This window comes from Natator depressus, chromosome 11 (assembly GCF_965152275.1).
Source record: "Natator depressus isolate rNatDep1 chromosome 11, rNatDep2.hap1, whole genome shotgun sequence".
NCBI lineage: Eukaryota > Metazoa > Chordata > Testudines > Cheloniidae > Natator > Natator depressus.
This window is the reverse complement of record NC_134244.1, coordinates 73,650,065-73,668,756: the sequence shown is the minus strand read 5'-3', so window position 1 is coordinate 73,668,756 and position 18,692 is coordinate 73,650,065. Positions and strand designations below refer to the sequence as shown.

General features: G+C 55.3%; 1 non-coding gene and 1 pseudogene across 1 annotated transcript; both read left to right on the top strand.

The window, feature by feature from the left end:
• Positions 1 to 789: 789 nt before the first annotated feature.
• On the top strand, positions 790 to 871 carry TRNAS-CGA (transfer RNA serine (anticodon CGA)). Its single transcript has one exon. It is a non-coding gene; the product is annotated as a tRNA-Ser (tRNA).
• A 1,304-nt stretch (positions 872 to 2,175) lies between these two features.
• LOC141996226 (butyrophilin subfamily 1 member A1-like) overlaps positions 2,176 to 18,692 on the top strand; it is a 28,900-nt pseudogene continuing 12,383 nt past the window's right edge.

The following is an 18,692-nucleotide window of genomic DNA, read 5'->3' as shown; positions in this document are numbered from 1 at the left end:
CTACCCCCGTCACTGCACCCTGAGCTACCCTCTGCCCAGATACAGCCCCTAGCTACCCCCCTCCCTGCACCCTGAGCTACCCCCCTGCACACCCCTATGCACAGCCCCTAGGAGTCTCCCTGCACCCTGAGCTACCCTCTGCCCAGACACAGCCCCTAGCTACCTCCTCCCTGCACCTCAAACTTTTTGAGCGCCCCCCCACCTTTGAGTTATAATTTTTGGTGGTAGGCCCCCCAAGTCCAGACAGGCGGGTGGCCTGCTGAGGTGAGTCAGGGGGTGGAAGTAGCATACCCTCCCCAGACCCCGACGTCGGAGCTGGCTTGAGCCTCACTGGCCCCTGCCCACCCAAAACAGAAACTCCCCAGTGCAGCCACAGCCTCAGGGCAGGGACGATGCCCCGGGACTCCGGGGACACAGTCCGGGCCTCTCACCTCCAGGGCACTGGGGTTCTCTTCTGCCCAGGGCAGGAGTGAGCAAACGTCTGTATGACGTGATGACCATTCAGAAACCGGTGAGGAATGAGCTGGTTTGAGGGGAGTTGATCTCGGTCCAGTTGCAGGTCAGTGAACCTCTCCCTGTCTCCATGTCCCTATCTTTAAACAATTACAGGCCCCACAGGAAGGGGTTGGTTTCATGTTTAACCACATGGCTAAGCAATGAGAACCCCAAATCCCCCTGCGCTTTGGGAGCCAGGTTTCCTGTTTGAATTCTGTGTTTCTGATGACTTCAGGCCTGGGCACTGTGATTATTTACCAGTTTCTCGGGCCTGAGGGGGTCACGTCACTCACAGCTGTGATGGCCGAGAGGTTAAGGCGTTGGACTCGAAATCCAATCGGGTTTCCCTGCGCAGGTTCAAATCCTGCTCACAGCGAGGCCTGTGTTTTAGCCACACTTGCTCACCAGGGCAATACATCTCCACCGACCCTGGGACGCTCTCCATACGCTCCCCACCCCAAGGAAACCCTGTTCTGCTCCTTTCATGGGGATGCCTGGGATGGTGCCTCACGCTGTGTCCCTGCGGTCTCAGCTCCCGAGGCCTCTGCCCCTCACCCAGCGCCCCCCGGCTCAGCCCCACCCCTGGGTGCTGCTCCTCTCCAGCGCGTGGAAGGAGCTGAGCACGGGCAGCCCGTATCAGAGGCCAGGGGAGGCTGAGCCTCCCCCAAAAGGCCGTCCATGCGGGGGGGAAATGCTGGGGATGTGGGGCGGGTCTCCACTCCGGAGGCCCGTGGGCCCGTGGTCATCTTTCGAGGGCCAGAAGCGAAGCTCCAGAGAAGTGGGGGCCCCGCCTGCACCCCGCTCCCCTCTGCCTCTTAGCCCGATGCCCTGTTCTTGCTCTGCCTCTTCCCATCCCCCCTCCGCCTCTTCCCCCAAAACCTGCGCCCCACCCCCCCTCGGCCTTTTCCCCCGCAGCCCTGTCTTCTCGTGCCTCTTCCTGTCCTGCTCCACCTCCTTCCCCAAGGACCCCACGGCCCCCCGCTCACCGAAGACAGAGAAAAGGGACGGGTGCCTGGCCCCATGGCCCCCCGGTAGCCCCCCTTCAGGGAAAGGGGCAGAGAGAAGCAAGCAGGGGGTGAGTGGAGTCTTGGGGGAAGAGGCGGAGAAGAGCGAGGGGCAGGTAGGGGGACCTCGGGGGCCAGAGGAGTGAACAGTGGGTGGGCGGGGCCTCGGGGGAAGAGGATGACCAGGGGCGGGGCCTCTGTGGCAGGGCCATGCTCTAGGCGCCGGTGGCCCCCCAACTTCTCGGGGTCATCGGAAACCCAGGATGAAGGTGACACAGGGCCTGGTTCTTCTTTGGGCTAAGATTCCATCACACCTCTCCCTTCCTGGCAGTGTGAAGGGGCTGGACAGGGCATAAAGCCCTCCAGACACGGCCGGAGACAGGGAAAGGGCCGTCAATGCGGAAGAGAATCGGGCCCAGAGTTAGACAAGGGGTGCAGAGAATATTCTGGATTCTGGTCATTGCACTTCACCCTTGCTAGAAATGCTTCCTGTATTTTCTCCATTTCACTCCCTGACTCTCGATCTCTGCCCCTTTCCCCGTTTCGTCCTCAGAATTAGCACGTTCAGCCAGTTAATCGCAGCAATCCCGCCATAACACAGCAGCCTGAAATCTCAGCTCTCCCCGCCCCTCGCACGAGACCTGCTGCCAGCTGAACTGGAGAAAGAATGGGGAACGACTCTGGCGGAGGGTGTGAAGCAGACACCCGGAAAAGGTGAGTTTTCACAGGGATTTCCTCAAATTAGGAGAAACTTGGGGTCCCAGTTAGTGCCGAGAAAACCCTTCAGGAATCAAACAAACCAGAGGCCCAGCCCTCCCCGATCTGGGCTCCAAGTGGGAGTGAGCAGGGGGCTGCTGTGACATGCACAGACTGCTGGGCACGCACGGACTGTGGCTGGGGAGGGGGCTGCCAGACCTCCCTCGGGTGACCAGACAGCAAGTGTGAAAAATCGGGACGGGGGTGGGAGGTAATAGGAGACTATATAAGAAAAAGACCCAAAAATCGGGACTGTCCCTCTAAAATCGGGACCTCTGGCCACCCTAGACCTCCCCCACAGACTGCCACGGAGGGAGGAGTGGGCAGTTGCACAGACCTGCAGTGACCACACGGATTGTGAGGTTTGTTCCCCTCCTGTCTCCAGTGGAGCTGAGGTTTCTCCCTGAGCCTGCTGAGCCCTGTGGCCCTTCCCAGCCACGCCCGTGGGAGCAGAAAACACCGAGAGACCAGGCCAGGGAGGTCATATGGTTTATTGGACCCACTTCTGTTGGGGAGAGAGACCAGGGCCTGAGGACGAGCTCTGCGGAGCTCGAAGGCTGGTCTCTCCCCAGCAGAAGTTGGAGAATGAAAGAGATCCCCTCCCCGCCTTGTCTCTCTAATCTCCTGGCACCGACCTTGCAAACAGAGAACTCTGAGGCAGTTCAGTGCTTCCGACCGAGCACCCGGAGCCTGTATGTAACACGGACGTTGCATTCATTCAAACAGTGCCTAGCGCAGCTGGGGGACGGGCTTCAAGCTGCTGCCAGCCACAGCCCCTTCTGTGCCCCAAACCGGGGGCGATTGCGCCTACCGGCCAGACCCCTCCCTTCCAGAACGGAGGTGCCCTTTGGTCTCTCAGCCCGGCGCTCTCACACAACCACAGCAGCTCCAGTCACCAGGTCCCCTCTTGGCGCAGTGGGAGCGGGCAGCAGGACAGAGCAGGCAGGCCACCGAGGGGGAACTGTACTCCAGGAAGCCGTGACTCTGTCAAGGATTTAGGTGTCATACCGGGCGAGCCGCTCAACATCCGCTCCCGGTGCGATGCTGTGGGGAACAGGGCCAAAGCCATCGGTGATGACGGGGGGATTTTCTTGGTTTTTCAATGGTTTGCATGCCGCGTGTGGGACTCAGTTTCCCTGGGTGCTGTTTGTTTAACGAGGTGGCACTGGTGGGAGAGGTCGTTTGTTGTTACAGAGGACCAGCGGTGATCTCGCCTGTCAGTTGGGCCCTCAGGCAAAGGCCTGGAGAATGGATACCCCAGCGACTGGTGAGCGGGAGGCCCAGCTTGGAAGTCACAGCCAGGTCGGGCCAGTAGTAGGACAATGGGCTGAGCAGAGAAGACCCGGTGACTGCTTCCAGCCTGGGGGAAAGAAAAGAGGGAGGAGAGGAGAGGCTGAGATAGAGGAGACCCAGGCAGCCTGTTCACCTGGGACAGAAGACAAAGGACACAGGCTTGTGGGAAGGTGATATCTGATGCTTAGCTGGAAAGAGGGGGCTTCTGGACTGGGGAGAGAAAACAGCCAGAGCCCACACGGGTGCAGGAGAGACCTAGATGGACTGTGCTGAGGGAGGTTAGGCCTGAGGCCCTGAGAGTTTCCTGTGCTGTGTTCAGATGCTCAATAAACCCCTCTCTTTTACGCTGGCTGAGAGTCACGGCAATCTCAAGATCGGGGTTGCGTTCTTCCCTCTGGGAGTAGAGGCCCCAGGGGTCCAGAGTGAGGGGACTCCCTGAGGGGGCCCACGGCAGACAGGCATGCTCAAGGCTCAGAGAAGAGGGGTTCCAGGAGGCGGAAGGGCCTACGGCTTAACCCTCGAGAGAGTGGATCTCCGAGAAGGGCTGTCACACTGAAGGGGGTTCCTCCCAAGGACTGTACGAGGCTGAGAGAGAGCACAAGTCCTGTGAGTCCGTGATGCCATCCATGAATAAAGAGAGGATGGAAAGGGAGGTGATTCAGCAGTGGTGAGACTGACACTGGAATACCGCATCCCGTTCTGGTGTCCACATTTCAAAAATAATGTTAAAAAAACTGGAGAGGGTGCAGAAAAGAGCCACATTGAGGGATGGAGAAGACTTATAAGGAGGGATTGAAAAACTCAGTCTGTTTAGTTTTTAAAAAGATGGAGAGGTGAGCTGATGGCAGCCTGCAAGTGCCTTCGCTGAGAGAAAACACCAAGTATTTAAAGGGCTCTTTAGTCTTGCAAAGAAAGGCAAAACAAGAACAAATGTCTGGAAGTAGAAATCAGAAAAATTCTCCTTAGAACAAGGCAGAGATTTGTAAGAGGGAGGGCGACTCATCACTGGAACAAACTGCCAAGAGAAGTGATGGATTCTCCATCTCTTGATGTCTTCCAGTGAAGACTAGATGCCTTTCGGGAAGGTGCTTTCATCAAAAAGCAGCTCTTGTGATACACAGGAGGGCTGGGAGATGCAGGGCGTCATATTAGATGCTCCAATGGTCCCTTCTGGCCTTAAGTCGACTAATTTATGAAAAACTGGTATTTTATTTATAGCCGGCTCCATCCCCCGACTCACCAGTCATTGAATGCGGAGATCCGGGGGCAACAACTCCAAGCTCCACAGAGGCTGGGCAGGGGCAGGACATCAGCTGGGAGGGGAGGGATGGGGGGGCAGTGACATCACAAAGGCCTTTTGCAGGACCTCAGCCCATTGGGCAAAGGTGGTGGGGAGGGGGTGACCTCACAGAGAGACCCCGACTTCAGCGGGGCAGGGCCGAGGTGCAGGGCCAGGGCAGTCGCTGAGACCCCCCCGGCTTTGCAGCCGCACGTCTCCTTCGCCAGGTCTCCCCTCGAGGACGGGGAGAGAATTAGGATTCACGTCGTAGCATGAGGAGGAGCCTCTGTGGAGTTCTCTCCTTTCCGACCAGTGATTGTGCCAGAAAACGAACTTCCCTTGGACAAGGTCGGAGGCTGCGAGAGGTTTGGAACCTGTTGGGTCTGATGCACCTGCTGCAGGCAGAATTCTCGGCACAGAAAACACTGGCTTAAGGGGGCAGAATTTGATTTCCTACCGAGCACTTTGATGCTTGGAAACATTGGGGACCTTGGGGTTTATCCTTTTTGGTTTCCCTTTTCCTCTTTCCTCCCTCCTTTCTCCTCTTCTCTTGCTTCTTTTTTCCCTGTTTCCCTCTCTCTACCAAGGAGGGGTGTGTGTGTGGAGGGTGGGCAAGGGGGGGGGTTGCTCTCATCGCGGGAGGTCCTCACAAAGAGGTGGCTCTGGATCTGAGAGCGATCCGCTCTGATGGTGACCTGGGCCGTCCTGTGGGACCTCTGGTGAGACCTCTCAGCCGCCCACCCCTCAGCGTCTCAGTGCTGGTTGGCCAAGCGGGGGGCTATCGACAGCGAGGAGACTCAGGTCCTTTTGGTCTCTTTTCAAATCTGGCAAATAAGTCACAATTAATCCAATGTATGGGATTAATCTTGCTGCTTCAGGGGCGGAAGGAGGCAGGGTCTTGGGGGAAGGGGTGGAGTGGGGCGGGCCTGGGGCAGAGGGGGGTTTGCCCCGGGCCCGCACCCCCCTCGGGATGGCCTTGGCAGCAGTATTGGTCCCACCCCGCGGCAGGGCCGGGCTGGAACCAGGTACGGCCGGGGCAGGGCAGGGCAGGGCAGGGGGTGGGGGAAAGCTGGGCGGGAGGGAGCCAGGGGAGGTACCTCTCTCCAAGCCAGACCTCGTAACCTGAGATCCAGAGAGGGCTGGGGCTCAGGGCACACCCCTCCCATCGGCCTTTCCTGTTGGTTAGCGTCGGTGTGGAGATGCCTCGCACGCTGGGTTTTGTGGGTCCTACTTTCAGGCACCTCCTTCTTCCTGTAAGCGGGGGAATAGTCCCGCTCTTGTGGGGAAATTTCCTGGCTTCTGCACGACCCCGGTGAAGTGGACTAGCGAAAGGATCTGAGTCCTCGCTCCCACTGCCTTTACCCAGTGGGCTCCCTGCCCTCGAGGACTCCCCTTCCACTCTCCTGTCTGGCAGAGTCCTCGTAACCCCAACAAGGCTGGGCCCAGGAGTCCTGGGGGGCTCGACCCCCAACCCTGCGGTGGTCACCTAGGACAGGGGCTAGGGTGTCCCCACTCTGGGGTACTCTCTGCACTGGGCGCTTCCCTGACCCACTGACCAGTACATACAATTTAAAGCAAATGCAAGTTATTTAATCAACAATTAATTTAAAAAAGAATAAGGAAAAATGGGAAAGGTGAAAGGAAACATATCACCCCGCTCTGTGGCAGGGAACATCACAAACAGCGTCTCTGGAACGTCAGGGCAGTTCACAGTCTGCTCCTTGTAAGTCCCAGGCCCCTTCTCTGGCCCTGGCCGTGCTGCGGGGATGCTGCGGGTTGGACACTCGCTCTGGTGGTGGCCACACGCTCTCAGGCGCTAAGTGGCAGGACCCTTCTGCCCAGTGTCGCCCCCGCCCAGTAGGGTTACGATCCAAGCCTGGCCTGCAGAGCCTCTGGGCTGAGGCGTCTCCCTGTGCAGGGCCCGCTTCCCAGGGTCCCCCTTGCTCTCCCCAGCTGCTCACCGCACCCAGCTCCGGACGGCTCCCGCCCCAGCCCCACCACTCGGTCTCTGCATGGTTCCTGCTCTGCCTCCCGCTCCCTGGGCTGCTTCTCTGGCCCCTCGGGCTCTGGTTGCTCCCAGGACAGGTCTGCTCTCTCTGGGCTGCTTTACTGGTCCCTCTGGATCGGCACAGCTCCGCTCCCCAGCTCAGCTCGGGCCCCTGCTTTCTCCTTAGCTCGGCCCCACTCTGTCTGTCTGACCCCGGCAAATCCAGCTCACACGGAGGACGGGACCCCCCTGGCCTCTTGACTCCCTCATTAGCCTGCCCGCCCTGTCATTCAGGCTGACCTGGAGCGTTGGCCTCTCCCCATTGTTCCTGGGGACTATCAGTCTCAGGGTCCTGGTTTCCCATCGACCCTTCCCCCTTTTAGGACTGGGAGCTAGCCAACCAAAACACCCCCACTGACTGTTAGTAAGGGGGCAACAGTCCCCTTTCATTTAGGCCGTAGCTGTGGGGGGGTTGAGGATCGGCAGCATCTCAGTGTCAGATTTAGGTAGCTAAAGTGAAAGTAGCAGCCAAGCCCACCTCAATATTTTTGTGGAGCTAGCCCCTGGTGCCTAACCTGTTTTGGACAACCCACTAGGCCCCCATCTGTGTTGTCAGGTGCCCGATCCCAGACCTACATTATTTTAAACAGATGCTTTTGAAAAACATACCAAAAGTCTAACGGGCTCTAAAAATCAGCTGAATACATTCCGGGCCTACAAGCACTAAAATACCTTCCTCAAACCAGTGTATGGGGCTTTGAACGGTATCACGACATGGCAGGGGCTGACAGTCAGTGCTAACTGTGAGAAGACCCATTTTTCATGATTCTTGCTAAAGCCAGTCAGCAAATGTCGTCTAGGAGTAAGTGCTGTAATTATGGGGAAGAAAAATCTGCATTTTTCACACGTAACAGAAGTGGAATAACTGCATTCAAAAATAAAACGATGAAAAACTTGAAAGGCCACAAGCCCTCTCAGTCCTACTACTTGTTCAGCCAGTCGCTCAGACAAACAGGTTTGTTGACATTTGCAGGAGCTCATGTTGCCCACTTCTCGTTTACAGTGTCACCTAAAAGGGAGACCAGGCATTCACAGGGCACTGTTGTAGCTGGCATCGCAGCATATTGACAGCCCAGATGTGCTGAAGAATCATACGTCCCTTCGCGTTTCAACCACCATTCCAGAGGTCATGCGTCCGTGTTGATGACAGATTGAGATGTCACCAGCGGAAGGTTGATTTTCTTGTTCGGTGGTTTGGATCTTGTCGTTTCCACATTGGCGTGTTGCTCTTTTCAGACTTCTGAAAGCATGCGCCACACCTCATCCCGCTCAAATTTTGGAGTCCAATTTCAGACTCTTAACTCTTGGGTCAAGTCCTATGGCTATCTTTAGAAATCTCACATTGGTCCTTCTTGGCCTTTTGTCAGATCTGCAGTGAAAGTGTTCTTAAAACGAACACCACGTGTTGGGTCATCATCCGAGATGGCTAGGAGATGAAATCTGTGGCAGAGTGCAGGAAAAACAGAGCAGGAGACAGACAATTCTCCCCCAAGGAGCTGAGTCACCAATTTAATTCACACATTACTTTTTTTTAACGAGTATCATCAGCATGGAAGCATGTCCTCTGGAATGGTGGCAAAGGCATGCAGGGGCATACGAATGTTTAGCATCCCTGGCACATAACTACCATGCAATGCTGGCTACAAAAGTGCCTTGCGAACGCCTCTTCTCAACGTCCGGTGGCCTTGTAGGCGCTAAACGTTTACACTGTTTTCCTTTTGAGTGCAGTTCTGGAACAAAACAAAAAATCTACATTTGTAAGTTGCCAGGAGCTCCTGCTCCCTCCATGGCCCCGCCCCTGCCCCCCTTCTTTCCCTCAAGGCCCTGCCCCCCAGCCAAGCTGGAAGCCGGAGCAGGGCTGGGGAGCCACAGACCTCCCGTGTGCCCAGGCTGGGCGGGCCTGAGAACAGCCCCCAGCCCATATCCCCATTCTCCATCCCCGGCCCAGGGCAGGTGGAGGGTCTGAAGCTCCGCACAGCTGTCTGCACGGCTCTTCCCCCGACCTGGTTCCAGACGGGGCTGGGGCCTCAGAGCCACAGCTGGGTTATGGTAAGAGGCCCCCCGGGCAGCTGGTGACTCAGGAGGGTGCTCGAACCATGGGGCTATGCTGATGTGAGGCATTCTCTGTCTCTCCAGTTAAAGCTGCGCTGGAGACACAGGCCTGGACGCTGGTCAGTGCTGTAACCCCCCGGCAAGCGGGTCCTACTCATGTTTATGTTCCCTCTCTCAGGCTCTGGCCCAGATCACTCTTTGAAGGAGAGGGAGAGAGCACAAGAAAACACACGCATGAGACTGACGCTATCGGAGGGTGGTTAGCGTACCCATCCACAAGGTGGGAGACCAGAGTCCAGTCCCCCTGCTCCAATTCAGCTTTAATTATTTATCCAGAGGGCAACAGCTTCACTAGGACAGACTGACGGGGCCTCACAGCACAGTATCCCATAGCTTAGTGCTCAGAGCACGCTCCTGAAAAGAGCGGATCCCTGTCCAAATCCCTTCTCACCCTCAGGCAGAGGGGGGCTGTCACCTGGGTCGCTCACGTCCCAGGTGAGTGCTCTAACCAGGGGGCTACAAAGGTGGGAGGGACATGTCGTTTCCCCTGGCTTCTTGCAAACCCAGCAGATGCGGGTATCTCCAAAGAGGGTTCCTGGCTGTGGCTGGCACCTCCCATTGTCAGCATAGGCAGGTCCATGCGTAGCGTGCTGGCTTTTGTGAGTCACATTCCAGGGTTGTGTTTACGCTTCACTTTTATCAGTACAACTTTTGTGTCGGTCAAGAGTTTGAAAAAAACACACCCTGGGCCAACGAAAGTTTTACTGACGAAAAGCGCCTAAATCTTTCTGAACCTAGCCCTAAGTCTAGGAGCAAAGAGGACCAGGGAATTGTAGACTCACGTTTTAGTGGGTTTCTCTCACCAACTGAACGTCAGATTGTGATGGGCGGGGGCTGTTTGTTAAAGGGGGCCACGCTCATAGATCCAGTGTGAAGGTCGCACACTTCCTCACACAGAGGTAGTGGGTATCGAAGGCCGGGAAAGGCTGAGCCTCCCCAAACAGCCTTGCATGGCCCCACTGACGCTCCACCCCCAGGCCTCTTCCTGCTTCCTGGTGCTGTGCTGTGGGGGGCTCTTCCCCCCATGGCCAGGGCCCCAGGCTGGGGCTAGTGGGGCCCGGCCTGTGCTCTGGTGCTGGTGGGGGGGCATGCTGCCTGCCCTCCCACCCGGCACTCCGGGGCTGAGGGGGTGCTCTGGGGCTAAGGGGAGGTGCCCACCTGGTGCTCCGGGGCTGGAGGAGGGGGACCATGTTGCCTGCCCAACTGCCCGTGCTCTGGGACTGGGGTAGGGGGGCCACGCCACCCACCCCACTGCCTGGTGCTCCGGGGCTGCGGGAGCAGGGCTGCGCCACCCGCCTGGCTCTCTGGGGCTGGGGGCACTCAGGCAGCCCGGGGGTGGGGGAAGGTGGTGGTGGCCGTGCAGGGTGGGGCTCTGGGCTCTGGTGGGAGGGGAAGAGCCTGAGCCAGAAGGGATGGGCCAGGCCAGGGGCTAGCGTCCCCAAGCGCAGGTTCCACCCGCCCCCCATGCCGTCACACACGTGTCTGGACTCCCTGTGGGATCAAATAATTGCAACCGTGGGGTCTCAGGATCCCTGGCAGGGCTGAGCAAATATCAGCCCGCAGGCAGGGTAGAACAAGCAGTCTGTAGCCTCCGAGCCTCCTGCCCGTGGCCGACAGTAACAGTTCGGGTTCCTGACCTTCTGGGCTGGGCAGAACAAATAGTCAGTTCATCGCCCCCGGGGGGGCAAAACAAACAAACAAACAAACAGTCTGTGGCCCCTGAGCATCCTGGCTGGAGGAGGCAACCACCGTTGGGGTTCTGGCCCTCTGGGCCGGGCAGAACAAATAGTAGCCAAACCTAGCGGGAAGTGGGGGAGTGGCAGGGTCAGCCGGGCCCATCCAGCTCCACCGGGTGCCGACCCAGGGCCCGATGAAGCCAGGGAATTGCACGTTAAGGGATGAACCATCAGCTCCTACTACGTTCCCTGGGTCTCTTCCTACCCCAGGGCGCTTCTCATACACCTCTCGGCTCGCCGCAGCTCAGCATCCCTGTCAACCTCTGCGCTTGCCTGGCCGCTCACAGTGCAGTCCGGGTCTCAGGTTCCCACTGCTTGGGGAGCCTCCGGCCTCTCTGCAGGAGCTTGCAACACACGTCCTTCCTCCTCCTCAGCCGGCCCAGGCTGGGCTGGGCCGCCTCCTTTTATCTGTCGCTTCCACTGGGAGCGGGTGCAGCAAGGCTGAGGGGACGTGGCCTTCTGAGGCCTGCAGCGACTGGTCTGTCCCTGGTGGCCTAACGAGGGGTCGTACACCCCTTCACACAGATCCTGAAAATACCAGGAACTAAAATTGAAACTTCTCCTTATGGAGGAAGCCATCCAAGAGGCGGCTGACCTGGTCCCAAGTCTCCTTGGCCATGCGTGCCAGCGCCCCAGCCTTCTCCCTCCAGAGGGTGAACGTAGGAAAAAGACTCCAAAAAGAGATCCACGAGCCCTCCCGTGAGCCCCCAACCAGCCAGAGGTGATGCCCAGCGTATGCAGTCACTTGGGCACGCCTACGCCCGGTACCCGCAGATTGCAGACACACCTAGGAAGCCTAAGGACCCGACAGGCATAGGCACCGAAGCCGTGTTACCGGCTCTCAGAGACAGGAGCACAGACCAGACCGCCTCTGGGAATCTCACTTTAGAATTGTTTAAACGTTGCGGAGCTGAGGGGCCACAGAGATGTGGTGACCTTGATCCTAATTCAACCCTGACATTGCACCAGCACTGGAGATGTTGGGTGGGTCACTGACATGTAAAATCACTGGGGCCGGGGGCTGATTTGCTCTTTGGGAGATCCTCCGAGAGCCCTCACCTATGGGCAGCACGTGACCTGCCCGTTGCAGGACCCTAGCCCCGGGCCTCTCCCATTCTGCCCAAGTCCCCGCCCCCCTCCCTGCCGGTGCCCCCCCACCATAGCCACTGGCCCCCCAGTCCCAGGACACCCCAGCCACCCCCTGCCCCGGAGCACCACCCTGAGTCCTGGCCATAGGCCGGTGCTTGTACCACGCTCAGAGGCATTGCGTGCACTCACTTGCTCTCCTTAATACCTCCTTTCTTATTTATTTATTTATATTACAGTAACTCCTAAATGGCCCAACCAAGATGCGGGCCCCATTGTGCTGTGCCCTGGACACACCAGTAGTGAGGAACCATCCTTGCCCTGGAGAGTTTACAGATTTAAAATTTTTATTAAGATGATGTTTTTTAAAAAAGTGAACAGTACAGAATTTAAGCACAGAAGTTTCAGGTTATCAGGGAATAACGTACAGATTATCAAGGGCTGCGAAGTTCGGTTTAAGATCGGGTGGCTAAGGAATACATAATCTGCAATATCCCCGACTGGGGGTAAAAGGTTAACGGGTCAAAGGACAGACATTGAGATATGAGGGCATGTTGTTCATATAATGGCTATGTTCAGGTGTGGAGTATAGTGAGTGAATACGATGATGAGGATGGATTGACCCTCATTTGATGAGATTTAACGTTCAGTGAGTTTATGGCTCCAGTTCATATGGTCCAACGGACAAAGTCTCTCGGTCCCTCTCTCATAGTTGATGCACCATGTCGCTCCACCTCATGCCCCCTGGCACTGTCAGTGGCCGGTGATGTGTTCAGTGTAGATGTCCTATTGCAATCTAAATTACACCAGACATCTCCACAGGTGCAGCCATGGTGTGAGTGTGGTATGGACCGGCTGCTGGCCCAGTGACATCTGACCCTGCTCGGAGCCAGGCAGGCGAGACCTGTGGGGGAAATCCCTTCCCTTCTGGTGCTTGTTACCTCCTCCCCACTGCCCTGTGTCGCTGTCACCGCGTCCCACTCACTCACCATCTGGTTGGTTATTTCTCCTGTTCCCCAGACCCAGCTACGATGATGGGGAAGGTTCCCTCGTTCTCTCCCGGCTCCACAGTGAGCTCCGCTCTGCCCAGCTACGTCGCTCTCTGCCTCGCTCTACAGGTTCACAGTCTGGTGTCAGGTAGGAGCTCTGGGCTCCTCGCTGGGTTTGCTGATGTTCTCTTGCTGGTCATCACCATCCACCTCGCTTCCCTGCCTTGTCTCGTAAACCACGTCTGCTTTTTGCAGGGCCAGCCCTAGACCAAATGGTGCCCTCGGCGAGGAGCGTTTCTTTATTGCCCCCCCCTTCCATTTGTTAAATTTTTGAATACTTTTCTTTTATTGTATTTGTAGCCCATTTCATGGCTTTGATGCACGATTTGCATGCATGATTTATCCCTGTCATATAAGACAATAAATGGGCATGCTAGGATCTGTACATCTGTATCTATTCATGCCTATATAAGCAAAAAAAAAAAAAGTTTCCTCAAAGAAAATTTTTAATTGTAGGAATAACTGGAATGTACTAACATCTATACTTGAAACATTTCACTTCAAACATTCTGTTTTCCCTTTTGTCACTAACAGACACAGGACCCCAAGCCTGGCACCCCCCGAGCCTGGCGCCCACCAATCCTGGCACTCCAGGTGGTTGGCTGGGTCGCCTGCCCCTAAATCCAGCCCTGGTCTTTTGCTCTTTACACAACGACCATAAACCACAGAGCACAGCTGGGTCCTAGTGATGGTGTTTATCTATACACAATCTAGTCAGGCCTAGTTATACACACACTGCTGCTCTGACTGGAGGCTTCTAAGACATAGAACATGGTGAGCGCCGTTACTGGGCTCACAAACTATTTAAAGGGACACTACACAATTCCGCTACACTACACCGCTGGACCATGTAAGTCACAGATCAGACTCTTCAGCCACAAACAAATCATGACTTCCCAACTCCCCAGTTATGAAATTAAAACCCACAAGTCATTCACACTGCACTAGGCACAGCCGTCTAGGGGTGAGAGTGAGGCCTTCTTCATTCTGTGCCCTCAGTGAAAGTCTTATCATATCCCATGGCACCCCCGGGGCTGCCCCCACAGCTACACAGACATTTTGGTTCCCTCCTGCTGTGGTTTCCATTCTGCTAATTTAACCAGCTCTCTTTGTCGCTCTGGATGCTGAGTCTCTGCCCAGAGACCCCCCCCTTTCTGTTCAGTTCCACAATGGCTGGTTCTCTGCCCCCTGCACTTTTCTATCTGCCTCCTTCTCCCTCTTCATTATCTGACTTCTGACTTTACCTGCACAGTGGCAATGATCTCTTTTCACATCCTGCTGGCCCTTACACCATCCTTACAGCAGTCAGGGAGGGCACTGCACTGGAGCAGCATGAAAAGTCCTTGGTGTGTCAGAGAACCAGCCCCCCCTCCCCATTACCCATTATACCCAAGGTGCTTGTGAGAAGTGTTCAGCCCTGTTCAGCGATGATAGGGACAGTGTATAACATTCACCTGTGAACTCTGGGTGACAGATATGGCAACCACATGCCGTATTTGGGGACTATCAAATTAACATCATGAATATTCTGTCTATTCTGCACCCTCTCCCTAGATAGTATCTGTGATGGGTTCGGTCACAGAGACCCCCTGGAGACTGTCACTTGATGCTCTGGGGTACCACAGAGAACAACCCTCCTGCCAGAACGGGTGCCCCTCCACTCTTGTCTTGCTGAGCCAGACACTCTAATTCAGCTCCAGCCCAGACTCAGAGGTTGGGCCACGCCCCTCTGCAGTTCACAGAAACTGAGATTCACTCAGCCGTGGGGCTTCTCAGTTAACAGGGACTTTCCCAGCGCCCAGTGTTCAGCCTTTCTGGGAGCCTGAACCCCAAATAAATCCATTTTACTCTGTATAAAGCTTATACAGGGTAAACTCATAAAATGTTCACCCTCTATATCACTGAAAGAGAGACGTGCACAACTGTTTTTCCCCCAGGTAACAATTACTTGCACTGGGTTTATTAATAAACAAAAACGATTTTATTAAGTATAAAAAGTAGGATTTAAGTGGTTTTAAGTAATAACAGACAGAACAAAGTAAATCATAATGCAAGATAAACCAAAACACGCACGGCTCAGCTTAATACACTAAGAAATCAGTTACAGATGATAACTTCTCACCCTCGATGTTATTTCAAGTAAAATGCTTCCCAGGTCAGTTGCCTTTTCTGACCTGGGTCCAGCCTGTTCTCTCCCACCCCTGTAGTCACAGTTCTTTTGTTTCCAGATACTTTCAGGTATCTCCTTGGGGTGGGGAGGCCATCTCTTAAGCCAGATGAAGACCCTCATTGTTTACTTCCCCCGCCTTATATAGAATTTCCCTAAGGCGGGGAAACCCTTGTTTGGAATCCCACCCCCACTCTGGAAAAGTACCCGCTTCAAGATGGATTTCAGTATCAGGTGACATGGTCACATGTCTGTGTAAGACCCCAGTCTCCATTCTTCCTAGGTTGCCTGACCCATACACAGGAAGGCTTTAAGGTAAACCAGGCCATTTACAGCCAATTGTCCTGTCAATGGCAGTCACCAAGTTCCTGATGCCCCATTGACTGCCCTCACCTGGTCTGACTACACCAGTAATACAAGTTCATACCTCATATTTCTATAAGAACGATAGATGCATACAAATAGGAAAATCAAATGCAGCACATTATAACTTTTTCAGTGATATGTTACAAGAGACCTTTTGCATAAAGCACATTCCAGCTATGTCATTTTCAGATTCATAAGCCTATTTTCATAAAGCATACGGAGTGGAACTTCACAGTATCGATCCGTTCTATATGTATCTTTGTGGGCTCCGGACTGTAATCTACTCCGTGGGGGAGGGTTACCCCATCTCCTGCAGGATATACAAATGATGGGGCGTAATTTCTTGTGGGACAGATAACAGCTCCAGAGAAGTACCAGCCCTGCCACCTTTCCCCCAGGATGGATGCTCAGAGCATGGAGGTGAGATGGTTCAGGTCCCCGTACTCTGCAGTTGTGCATCTGTACCACGATGGGCAGGATCAGTGTGGGGAGCAGATGCCAGAATATCAAGGAAGGACTGAGCTCTGAAAAGACCACATCACGGATGGGAGTGTTTCCCTGAGAATACGCGATATCCGACCCTCCGACGATGGACAGTACAAGTGTTTTTTTCAGTCTAGAGTGGCTTATGAAGACGCTTTATTGGAACTACAGGTGGCAGGTCAGTAACTTGTTGTGATACTTTGATGTCTTCAATAGGGTCATAAGTGGATCAAAGATTCATTGTGAGATGACACCTGATTTATCTCATTACAGTGGGGCAGTAGCTATGCTCTGGTGAAGGTTTATTCTAGTTGACTGTTTTTTCTAAGGGCTCTAAAATCCACACAAATACTCAGATTGTCTCGAAGAGTGTTGTGACTCTTTGGAGTCTGGGGTAGCATTCATGGGTTACATTTACGGGGTTAATAAAATACACAAACACGCCTAAAAAGTTGGGTGATATGAATATGTTGTGTTTATTACAACTCTCTTGTGCACCCCTGGGGCCAAACAATAGCTGATCCTCCTCACGCTAATGTCTGGCCTCATGTCTTGCACTCACAGGGTAACTGTGGTTGATATACAGGGTCCTGTAGCCCACCGCCTGCCACTGGGGCTTGGCTGCCCATGGGTGCACCCACTAATTTTTCTCCATGGGTGCTCCAGCCCCGCAGCACCCACGGAGTCGGCGCCTACGCCCCTGTCCTCTCCCTCTCTCCACCCTCCTCCCTCTGGAACACCCAGCCCTTCCTCTGCCTGAGGCAGGTGTTAAAGGGGCTTCTCTAAGCCCAAGGGGATTACAAATATGTTTCTAAAATTACGTTTGCAAGTGAAAGTGGTGGAAGAGTTTAGCCTCCCTGCCCATCAGTTCAACTGTGCACAGCTCCTTCCAGTGGTTCTTATTCAACCCTTCAGACCTGCCGCGAAGTGTCTGTGGCGAGAGGCACGGTCTGTGTTCATCAACGGGAAAGCCAGTCCCTTGTCCCTGCTCAGGAGCTGGCAGAATTATGGGGCCGCTCACCCAGCCTCACTGGAGAATGTGAAGCAGGTGCACATATGCTAGACCAGCAATACGTGAGAGGCAGGGTTACCTGGTGGATAGAGCCGTCGACTGAGCGTCAAGGGACAGGGTTCCAGTCTTGCCTTTGCTACTGAGCTGTGCAAGAATTTGGGCAGGTCTCTGTGCCTCTGTTTCCTCGCTCACCCTTTCTCCATCATGCCTGTTGAGACTGTAAACTCTTCAGCGCAGACTGTCTCCTAGGATGTGTGCATGACGCCCAGCCCGCTGGGGACGCAGTCTCAGCTGGGACCTCTAATTGCTTCTGTAAGACAAACAATCATAGCCCACAGCTCTGGCACACTTGTACGTGTGTTTTTCGTCATTTCCATGTGCCTCTGGAGACATGTGGGGCCAGTGTGAATGGCACTGGAGGAGGCTCTTGTCAGCAGGGTTCGGTCACTGAGGCACTCCCCTGGGCAGTTGCCCGGCTCCCGCCCGGCCAAGGCATGGGGAGGCTGGGACTTTGCAGCTGGCCAGTGAGTTCCTGACTCACCTTCCTCAGGGTGGGCTATTGCTTAAGGGCTGCAGGTCGGAGAGGGATTTTTCAGAGTGGCCACCAGAGTGGCTGCACACACTTAGGCCACCAAAAAAATTATTGTGAGAACCCCTGCTAGCCTGTGCTTTTCTGGTGAAGACTCCCGAGTGGAAATGGCACCAGACACCCATCCCTTCTTTGTCTCTCCTGGGCGGTTGTTTTCCCTTTCTCGGATGGTCTGTATGCAATTTCCAAGCAACCTAAGGGCCTCTCTGCCCACAGACTGACCCCGCAATAAAGAAATCCATTTGAATTCACAAGACCCTTGCTTCAAATTAAGATAATTTTATTTCAGTTCAGCTCATCAGTAATAAAAAATCCCCAGTGTGACCTTATCAAGTGTTTGCGACAGCCCCCATCTCTCCCCCGACCCAGCCCTGCCCCTTCCACCCGAGGCCTCATCCCCTCTGTGCTCAATGGAGCCCGGCTCACATTGTGGGCTTGGCCCCTGCCCTGTGCCCCCAGCCCCCTTCCATTGTGGCCACTGGTCCCTGCCCCAGGTTAGCCCCCTCCTCCCCCCGACCCCGAGAACCAGGAGGCCCGGCAGTGCAGCTCCAGGCTTTCCAAGCTGGAGTGCCAATGTAATGGCAAAAACAGCAACCAGCAAATTTTCCTACCCCTGGTGCTCCGGGGCCGGGAGGGCTGGAGTAGGAAAATTTGCTGGCTGTTGTTTTTGCCATTACACTGGGCAGTGTGGCCACAGCCCTCCTGGCCCCAAAGCACCAGGCTGTCGACCAGTACATTGGGAGGGCCCAAGGGACCAGCCCTCCCGGCCACGGAGCACCACGCGGCCCTGGAGTGTGAGGAGGCCAGACAGCGTGGCCGCAGCCCTCCTGGCCCCAAAGCACTGGGCTGTTAGGCAGCAAGGCCCCTGCCTTCCCGGCCCCGGTGTGCCAGGACTCCGAAGCCGGGCAGAGCAGCCCCAGCTCCCCTGGCCCCAGAGCATCAGCAGGCTGGCAGCCCCGGAAGAGCCGGACACCTGCAGAGTGAGAAGCCGGACGGGGAGAAGGGGCGGAGTGTGGATGGGCCACATCCTGGCTGTTTGGGAAGGCTCAGCTTTCCCTGCCGCCCATGGTTTGTGTTTCTGTTTTGGTGAGTGTATTTCCTGGCTCTGAGAGGTATCAGTTTTCTGCTACCCATTTCAGCATTCTGGAAGGATACAAGGCCCTGCCAAGGCAACCTGAATTCCCCTATAATAAAGTTTTTTATTAGTGAATTATTTAA